This window comes from Colobus angolensis, unplaced genomic scaffold (assembly GCF_000951035.1).
Source record: "Colobus angolensis palliatus isolate OR3802 unplaced genomic scaffold, Cang.pa_1.0 Scaffold11, whole genome shotgun sequence".
NCBI lineage: Eukaryota > Metazoa > Chordata > Mammalia > Primates > Cercopithecidae > Colobus > Colobus angolensis.
In genome coordinates, this window is record NW_012112030.1 from 5,731,135 (window position 1) to 5,741,358 (window position 10,224).

At 41.0% G+C, this 10,224-nt stretch overlaps 1 pseudogene; it reads right to left on the minus strand.

Annotated features, from left to right (window-relative positions):
• Positions 1-8,618: 8,618 nt before the first annotated feature.
• LOC105521364 lies at positions 8,619-9,652 on the minus strand (annotated as a pseudogene).
• Positions 9,653-10,224: the final 572 nt, after the last annotated feature.

Genomic DNA, 10,224 nt, shown 5'->3' on the forward strand with positions numbered 1-10,224 from the left:
AGCCAGGATGGTTTCGATCTCCTGACCTCGTGATCTGCCCGTCTCGGCCTCCCAAAGTGCTGGGATTACAGGCTTGAGCCACCGCGCCCAGCCTGTGTTTACTTTCTTTGTTGTCTTTATTAGAGGCTAAAATTTCCTCTGTTGTTGTTTTTGTCTCTGGGATTCTCTAGAGACTTCTTAAATAGGATCTAAGCCTCACAGGTCAGATGACAGCAGTGGTATCTTCTCTCACAAAACTGTAGTTCTATCAGTTTTCTGAGTAATGGTTTGGTGGATCTAAGGAAAGGTGTTGATTTTCAGTATTTCAGTTTTTTTCCCTGTTGTGAGGGTGGCAGTGGTGACTTCCAAGCTCTTTGTAAGTCATGCCAGAAACCAGAAGTCCTTCAGTACTTTTCAACCTCTTTCTGTGTTGCTGTTTGCATATTTTGTGTCTTGCTTCTAACTTCTGTGTGGTATTCTACTAAAATAATTTGCATCCACCAAAATTTTATTCACTCCTTTAGTGACAGATATTTATGATACTTCTACTGTAGACAGCAATGCTCTGAATATCCTAATACATGTCAATTTATCAACCTATGTGATAATTATTCTGGGTTATAAAGCCAGGATTAGAATTTTTGAATAAAATGATATATACTATCTTAAATTTAGTATTCAACCAGAATGCAACACAAATCTAGTAGTATACAAGGGGATCTCATTTCCCCTATGTTCTTGCCAATATTTACCACTATCTAGGTTTCTAATTGTTTATTCTTCTTCTTCTTTTTTTTTTTTCTGAAACGGGGTCTCACTCTGTTGCCCAGGCTGGAGTGCAGTAGGGCAATCTCAGCTCACTGCAAACTCTGCCTCCTGGGTTCAAGCAGTTCTCCTGCCTCAGCCTCCCAAGTAGCTGGGACTATAGGCACATGCCACCACACCTGGCTCATTTTTGTATTTTCAGTAGAGACAGGGTTTCACCATGTCGGTCAGGCTGGTGGCAAACTCCTGACCTCAAATGATCCACCCATCTCGGCCTCCCAAAGTGCTGGAATTGTAGGTGTGAGCCACCACGCCAAGCCTGTTTGTACTTTATTTTTTTTGAGTAAAAATTATTATTTTTTGATTCTTTAAACTTTTCCTTCTTTGATTACTAGAGGAGTAAAGTGTCTCTTCATGGTAGCTATTGGGATTTCTTTTTCTACAAATTACTTATTCATATAATTTACATATGTTTCTTTGTATTTCATCAATTCTAAATTGTGCTTTGTTTACATTTTAAGATCCTTGAAATTGGGACACATAATACAATAAATTAATATGTTTCATCTATCTGCTATTGTATAAAAAACCACCCCAAAATCTAATTTGCTTAAAGCGACAATTTTATATATTTCACAGTTCCATGGGTTGACATGGCTTAGCTGGATGATTTTTCTCATGGTCTTGCCAAGAGTCTCTCATGAAATTGCATCCAGATGGCAGCTGGGATTGGAGTCATGTGGAGACTCCACTGGGATTCTAAGAGATTGCTTGCTCGCTCGCTCGCTCTCTCTCTCTCTGCATGTAGTCTCAGGACTTCATTTTCTGGTCTCTCCAACAGACTAGCTTGATTTGTTATGTGGCATTTCAAAGCTCCCAAGAATAAGAGCTTCAAAAACTGTAGGAAGAAGCTGCAAGGTGTCTTTGACCTGGCCGCAGAAGTCATGTATTACTTCCATTCCGTTTGATTAGTCAAGTACATCATAAGGTCAGCTAGGATTCAGGAAGAATGAAACAGACTTCACCTCCTGAGGGAGGGGCAGCAAGATCACATTACAAAAGAGCATGTGGTTGCAGATATTATTGTGGCCAGCTTTGGAAACACAAATTGTTATGAGCTGCCATTTGGCCACAAATTTCATCTCTCTCCTACATACAAAATGCACTTAGCCTCTTCCTCAAAAGCCTCGTCTTCTTAAGTCTAAGATTTCATCATCTAAATCAGATGTGAATGGAGTCCTTTGGGTGAAGTTCCTTATGTACTACTCCTTGAGCACAGGAGACAAGATATCTCAACCTGAAGATATCTGAACTTAAGAAACAAGGTATCAGCCAGCCATAGTGGCTCACACCTGTAATCCCAACACTTTGGGAAGCCAAGGCAAGTGGATCATCTGAGGTCAGGAGTTCAAGACCAGCCTGGCCAACATGGTGAAACCCCATCTCTACTAAAAATACAAAAATTAGCCGGTCATGGTGGTGGGCGCCTGTAATCCCAGTTACGTGGGAGGCTGAGGCAGAGAGAATTGCTTGAAACCAGGAGGCCGAAGTTGCAGTGAGCCAAGAGTTCACCACTACACTCCAGCTTGAGCAACATAGCAGACTCCATCTCAAAAAAAAAAAAGATATCTGCCATGCACACAAACCCAAAAAGGATGATGAGACAAAGAAAGGATAAGGGCATAAATATTCCTATTGAAAAAAATTGAGAGAACAGGAAGCACACAGCAGTCACTTGTCATAGCAATTCTGGCTGGGAACACATCCCCATTCCTCAATGAGGGCCCAGTCCTGCACTCATCGAAGTGCTTCTCCGTTCTGCTTCCCTCTACTTTCTGGGTTCTAAGCTCTTCCTTTTAAGTTATATTTGCTTTTCTATAAGACATTGCCCATACTTACAAGTCAGTATCAAACTGCTTCCTGACTATAAAAGTTTGAAGACTCAGAGGCATCTTTTTATTTTCAACTGTCTCTCCCTTTCAGTACAAGGTAGCAGAATTCTTTTAAAAACTGTATGGACTGGCCGGGCGTGGTGGCTCACGCCTATAATCCCAGCACTTTGGGAGGCCAAGGCGGGTGGATCATGATGTCAGGAGATCGAGACCACAGTGAAACCCCATCTCTACTAAAAATACAAAAAATTAGCTGGGCGTGGTGGCAGGTGCCTGTGGTCCCAGCTACTAGGGAGGCTGAGGCAGGAGAATGGCGTGAACCCGGGAGGCGGAGCTTGCAGTGAGCCGAGATCATGCCACTGCATTCCAGCCTGGGCAAAAGAGCAAGACTCCGTCTAAAATAAATAAACAAATTAATTAATTAATTAATTAAAAACTGTATGGACTTCTTTTCTATCAACTTATAACCCATTCTAGTAAACAAAAGCCACACTGATAAATCACTCTAAGACAGGTTCCTCTCTACCTTGCACCGAGAAGAAAAGTGGGGCTCTTAAGTTTTTTAGAAGCCTCTAACAGAAGAGGTCTAAGAAACACGTCCTTGGGATTTTTTAGTAGACTTTTTGCCTAGCTGAGAGGGTTCAGGAGGCATTATCTTAAATCTTTCTAAGGTCTAAACAAAGGTCTATAGCTGTAATCTTGAAATCTTGACCCTGAGGCCATACTTTTAGTGACAGTGCCCTGAATTTGCTCTTTTGCTCTGTTGTCATTTATTACTTTAATAATCTTTTACTGGAAGAGAGTGGAGATGAGAAACAGTTTTCTTTTCAATCCTAAAAAATCCGGCTAAGAAATGTGTTTTATCTAGATTCTAGTTGAAAACTGAGCAGTTACTTCTTTAGTTCATCTCCAACTTTACCTTATCACATGCAGCTGAAAGAAACCAGCTGGTACATTCAACATCCTAGGTGGATACTTCCTTAGTCACCTTATCACAGGCTGAAGCCTTGCTAAACTTTCTGCCACTACATTACACAAGCGACCTTTTTTCTAGCTCCCAGTAAAAAGTGTATTCCTTGTCCTTCCAGCCTTTACAAAGAATTTCTTAGAGGCCCTTCCAGATTCTTCTCATCACCTGGTCCCCAAACCAATACCACATATCTTAGATTTTTGTTAAATCATCAGCCTTTCATAGTACCAGTCTCTGTTTTGGTGATAAATTGTTGCATGCCAACCACTCCAAAACTTAGCATTTTAAAGCAATTATCATTTCCTTATTTCTCATGGTTCTATGGTTGACTGGGGTAAGGTGAGAGGTCTCCCATGGGGTACCCCAAGCAGTTAGAGAATACTTAGAGCTGGAATTACCTGAAGATTTGACTAGGATACTGGGACAACTTGACCTCTCTCACCCTCCAAATAGACTTAGGTCCTCTCTACCTAGTCTCTCCAACAAGTACTCCAGTAACACTTGTTACAAGGCAGGTCAGGCATCCCAAGTGCAAATGTGTCAAGAGACAGTAGAAGTTGCAAGGCTTCTATAACCTAGCTCTGCAAGACACACAACACCAGCTCCACAGCACTCTGTTGGTCAGGTGAGTCACAGGGCTGGACTGGATTCAAGAATAGTAAAAATAGACTGGAATTCTTGGAGAAGCAGTGTCAAGGACACATGGCAAAAATTCCTATGGTGTATTAAAATATGCATGTCAAACAGGTGCAGTTTATGGTACATAAATTACATCTCAACCAAGTTTTTGGTTTTGTTTGTTTGTTTGTTTTTGAGATGGAGTTTCGCACTTTCACCAGTGATTCTCCTGCTTCGGCCTCCTGAGTAGCTGGGATTACAGGCATGAGCCACCTCGCCTGGCTAATTTTTGTATTTTTGGTAGAGCCGAGGTTTCACCATGTTGGCCAGGTTGGTCTTGAACTCCTGACCTCAGATGATCCACCCGTCTCAGCCTCCCAAAGTGCTAAGATTACAGGCATGAGATGAGTCACTGCGCCCAGCAATAAAGTTTTTTTTTTTTTTTTTTTTTTTGAGATGGAGTCTCGCTCTGTCGCCCAGGCTGGAGTGCTGTGGCCGGATCTCAGCTCACTGCAAGCTCTCTCCTGCCTCAGCCTCCCGAGTAGCTGGGACTGCAGGCGCCCGCCACCGCGCCCAGCTATTTTTTTGTATTTTTTAGTAGAGACGAGGTTTCACCGTGTTAGCCAGTATGGTCTCGATCTCCTGACCTCGTGATCCGCCCATCTCGGCCTCCCAAAGTGCTGGGATTACAGGCTTGAGCCACCGCACCCGGCCTAAAGTTGTTTTTAAAGGGTATGTCTGTTGGAAGATATGCAGTGATAATGCATCTTTGGAAACAGTCTGCCACAGCATTTTGCACAGTTGCTGTCAGGTGGGCTGTGGTCATGATTTACTTACCTTTCCCCCTTCACACCTAATCTTAATTGTTTTCCCATCGACATTCCCACTGAACAACTACCATCTCTCAGTGCTCCAATCAACAAACCATTTAATAAGCAGTTGAAAAAGGAATCCGAATTCTAGTTGTTGCTTGAAATCTTTCAGCAATAAGTTCTTGTAAGATCAAACCATTTAGAGCATAAAGAGCTGAAGAATGGTTTTCAACAGTTTGCAAAACAGCCCCAGAGACAACAGCGAGGCATCCTTTTAGAAAATGTCCTGTGATGTCACAGACCACACAACCATGTATAAAAACAGAGAATCTGAAAGTGACTCAGAAGAATTACATTCTAAATAAAAGTAAGTTTTAGTAAAACTTAATATCAGAGACGAAGATGGAAGGCAGGCAGTGGACAGAAAAGCTAGCCGACATTCCAAATATATCATTGCTATTTCATGACATGACAATAAATATTTAGGTTGAACAATATGAAAGTGTCCTTCTTATAGATCCAAACCATCAATGGTGAAGAACCTCCTGATTTGTAGCCTAATGAGTCCTACAAAATTCTGAGGAAAGATTTCCCGACTTGGATAGCCCAACACAGAAGGCACTTAAACAGAAAAATGGATAGCATGGTATTTATCTGTCAAGATGAGGTGAGATAAGTTATATTATATGTTATTGTTTGATGACAGACAAGGCCTAGGAACTTAGCACTCTGTGATTCTGTGCCATATACTGAAATTGCGTGTTCACGGTTATGGACCATTTCAAAATGATAGCAAAATTACCACTATCCTACTTTTCAGAAAGTTTACTTTCCTATAATTGAGTGCCTTCGTTTTATTAAGAATCTGAAGTGTTTCTCAGTCTTATCTTCTCTTGTCTTTTTCTTTACTAATTAGCCTTCTATTATTGATAGTTCTATTTTCCTTCTTACTGAAAGGTATCATTTCTTTTTTCTTTCTTACTCACTGTCATTCTAGTAGTGTCCACAGCTGGCAATAACCTGAATGTATTGCACAGGCATTTTTGCGAATCAAATAATCTATCTTGGAAATGTACAATAACAAAGGAAATAATTGAATGGCCACTAATGAACTACTTATGTCTGAGTATTATAAAAAGAATGCACACGTTTTTCTAGAATCAAGGTAGTAAGAAAATGTTTTTTCCTCTAGTGATTGAGTAGAAGAGACTTTACCCTTGATTGGCTACTAAACAAACAAAGAAAGACTCCTGGAAGAGAATCTGTAATCCCAGCACCCTCTGAAAAGTCACTGGACTGACTGCTTTAGTAACTGTCATTAATAGTGCAATTACTGGCATTGACCAAAAGAGGGAAGTTAAATCCTATAACGAGATAATGAGAGCACCGTGTAGTAAGACATCAGGTGTTAAACTGGTGTCATAAGGAAGAAGAAACAGAGGAAAAGGTCATGAATAGAAAAAAAAGTTTTTTAAAAAAACATAAAATTATACATATGTCAAGAACAAATAAGATCGCTTGGTCAATCCTAAGTTTCTGTGTACACAAATTACTAGAGAAAAATACTTTTTAATCGTTCTATTTGTAAAGTCATCAGAGAAGGAAAACACAGTCTCACTTCCCAGTATTTCACATACGCAATCTAAGCTGGTTTTCTCATTCTTCTATTCTCGGTAAAAGCAGAGAGTAGCCATCAAAAACAACAAATGGGAGAGGACAAAGAGAATAGATGTGGAGGTAAAGAGATAAGCCTTGGATGTAATAACTAAGGTTTTATTTAGCAATCATCTACTTTATACTTGTGACCAACTTATTGAATGAACAGAATTTATATATTACAATCAGGAAACAGCTTTATTCTCCAACCAGAGCCTCCATACCCTTGGACGACTTATCAGACAAATCATTTAGCTCTTTGAATAAATTCAAGCTACTCTAACAGTCTCATTTGACTATCTGAAAAAGCTTAATCCAGTGTAAATTAAAATGTTATTCTTATAACCAATTCATTCTCTGTTTCGATTTTTTTTTTTTTTTTTTTGAGACAGAGTCTCACTTTGTCACCCAGGCTGGAGTAGAGTCCACGATCTCTGTTCACTGCAGCCTCCACCTCCCGGGTGCAGAATCAAGCGATTCTCCTATCTCAGCCTCATGAGTAACTGGGATTACAGTTGCCTGTCACCACGCCCGGCTAATTTTTGTTCTCCTCTACATACAGCTGTCACAAACCAGCAGTGGGGAAGTGCTGCTGCCCTCCAGCCTCAAGAGATGCGGAATTTGAAGAAAAGGGAAAAGTCTTGCTCTGGTACTATTGTTATCTGGCCATGATTTTGTGTGGAAGATACCTGGGATGGTTTTTTGATGTGTCAGCTTTGCTAGGCAATAGTCCCCTGCTACTCAATCCAACACTAATCTAGATATTTATTGAAGGTATTTTGTAGATTTTGTTAAGCCCATAAGCAGTTGATTTTAAGGAAAGGAAAGTATCCTAGATAATCTAAGGGTGAAATTGGTTCAATATCAGTTGAAAGGTCTTAAGAGTGGAATTAAGGCTTCCCTGATAAACATGCATCTCTACCTATAGACAGCAGCTTCAGCAGCTTCGGCTTCTGCTACAGAGTCCCAGCCTGCCCTTCCTGGCAACCTGCCTTATGAATTTTGGAATTGCCCAGCCGTGAGCCAATTCCTTGCAGGGTCTTGCTCTGTTGCCCAGGCTGGAGTGCTGTAGCACAATCACAGCTTACTGCCATCTTGAACTCCTGAGCTCAAGCAAGTCTCCAGCCTCAGCCTCCTGAATAGGTAGGACTATAGGCAAGCACCACCACACCCAGCCAATTTTTTATTTCTTTAAGGACTGGGGAGTCCCACTATGCTGCCCAGGCTGGTCTCAAACTCCTGGCCTCAAGCAAGCCTCCTGTCTTGGCCTCCCAAAGCACTGGAATGACAAACATGAGCCACTGCTGTACATCTTTTAACACAGCCAGGTCTCACTGAATTACAGGGATATGTTCTGAATAATGTAACCCTAAGCAACGTTGTTTTGTGCAAAGGTCATAGATTGTATTTACACAAACCTAGATCGGATAGCCTACTCCACACCTGGGCTGTGTGGTATAGCCAATTGCTCCTAGGTGGCAAACCTGGACTGCATGTTACAGTAGGCAATTGTAACAAAATGGCACATATTTGTGTATCTAAATGTATCTAAACATAGAAAAGGTACCATCAAAATACAGTATAAAATATTTATGGTATACCTCGATAGGGCTCTTACCATGAACGGGGTTTGCAGGACTGGAAGTTGCTCTGGGTGAGTCAGGGAGCAGTGAGTGAATGTGAAAGGCTAGGACATTATTGTACATTACTGTAGACTTTATACACACTGTAATACTCAAGCTACACTAAATTCATTTTTAAAAAATTTTTTTCTACCGTTTTCATAAAGGTTTATTTCATGATTGGTGGGTAGTGCATTTAACAGTTAAATATACTTAAATAATGTATAGGTGGCTGCATGGTTGCAGCATATTGGTAACTAGATACATAACCAATTCAACTAGAAACCAGCTAATGAGTAGCTGTTTAAATATTTAAAATATAGCTCTTGTTTAGATCCTTTGTTTTGATCACCTTCCTTGTGGGGAGAGTCTGCTGGTCATAATGAAAATGTATTAAAGCCAAATCTTCTGATATCCATTGCCATTTCTTTCAACTGGATTAAGTCTCCAACTCCAGGATAAACCCAGGTGTTTGGCCTCCTGCATTAATGTGCTTTTTATCTAGCAGAGCAGACAGTGCAAGCTTCACAGCAGGCCTCAGAGTCTGAGTGTAAATGAAGTCTCTTTCTTTCCACTCAGATTAAACTAGAGTTGTTGACTTTTGCAAAAACAGAAGCAGTGAAATGTAACCGATATTTAGTGTCAATTGACAAAATGAGTACAGTTGGTACTTGATGTCCAAGCAAAGTTTACTGAAGTGTCAAGATTGTCACATCCTTCTGATAAACTGAGCCTCCAAATTCTGTCCCATTATTGTCATTAGTGTGAAGCTCAAAGTCCCCCATCCAGTAGCCTACTGCAGAGTTATTCCTTGTCAGCTTTGACCTGGTACTGTCAGTGGTCATCTGGTACCCAGCAAGCCAGCCCTCATAATCAAAGACGGCTGAAGCACAGATTGCAGGTCCAGCAAAATCAAAATTAACATCACAAGCAAGGTTTCTGCACTCCCTCTTGCAAGAGGACTTGATTTTACCACTTTTGTTTCCTGTGATTGCTGAGAAGGTGGTATCAAATATTAGTTTCAAACCTTGACAAACCTGGTCCAATTGTGATTTCTGTTCCCAGAGTATTATCAGTGTCTCATTTTTCTGGGAAAGTCACACCATACTCACACCGTTTATATTTGGTCTCCAAGACCCCAAAAGCTTTTCCAGTGTCTGTATTAAATGAACCAGATGTTGAGAATCCCACAGCACTTCATGACTTTGTCCTCACATCCAGTTTTACCAACCCCAAACAAAATCCTTTGGTAAAAATATCTCTGGCAGCTTTGCCAAGGTTAATATATGATGAAGAAATATACACTGGCCACATGCAGGTCTGCCCGTAGGTCGCCATGGTGAGGCCACAGTAAGAGCTGATCTGGTGGTCTCCTAAGGAGGGCCACGGCCACCAGTCCACTCACAGCTGAGGCTGCCCAGCCGGCTCACAGTCAGGCCTCGCCTGCCTTGAAGTGAAGTCTCTTTCTTCAGTAGTAAATTAACCTTAGCTTATTCTAATTTTTTTACTTAATAAACTTTTTCCTTTTTTTGTTAACTTTTATTTTAGGTTCAGTGGGTACATATGCAGGTTTGTTAGTTACATGGGTAAATTGCATGTTGCCGGGATTTCATGTACAAATGATTTCGTTACCCAGGTATGAACACAGTACCCAACAGGCAGTTTTTCCATCCTCACGCTCTCCCAACCTCCACTCTCAAGTAGGCCTCAGTGTCTTTTGTTCCACTCTGCCTCCCTGTATACCCAATGTTTAGCTCCCACGTGTAAGTGAGAACACGTGGTATTTGGTTCTCTGTTCCTACATGAGTTTGCTTAGGATAATGGCCTCCAGCTCCGTCCATGTTGCTGCAAAGAACATGATTTTATTTTTTTACAGCTGCATAGTATTTCATGGTGTATATGTACCACAT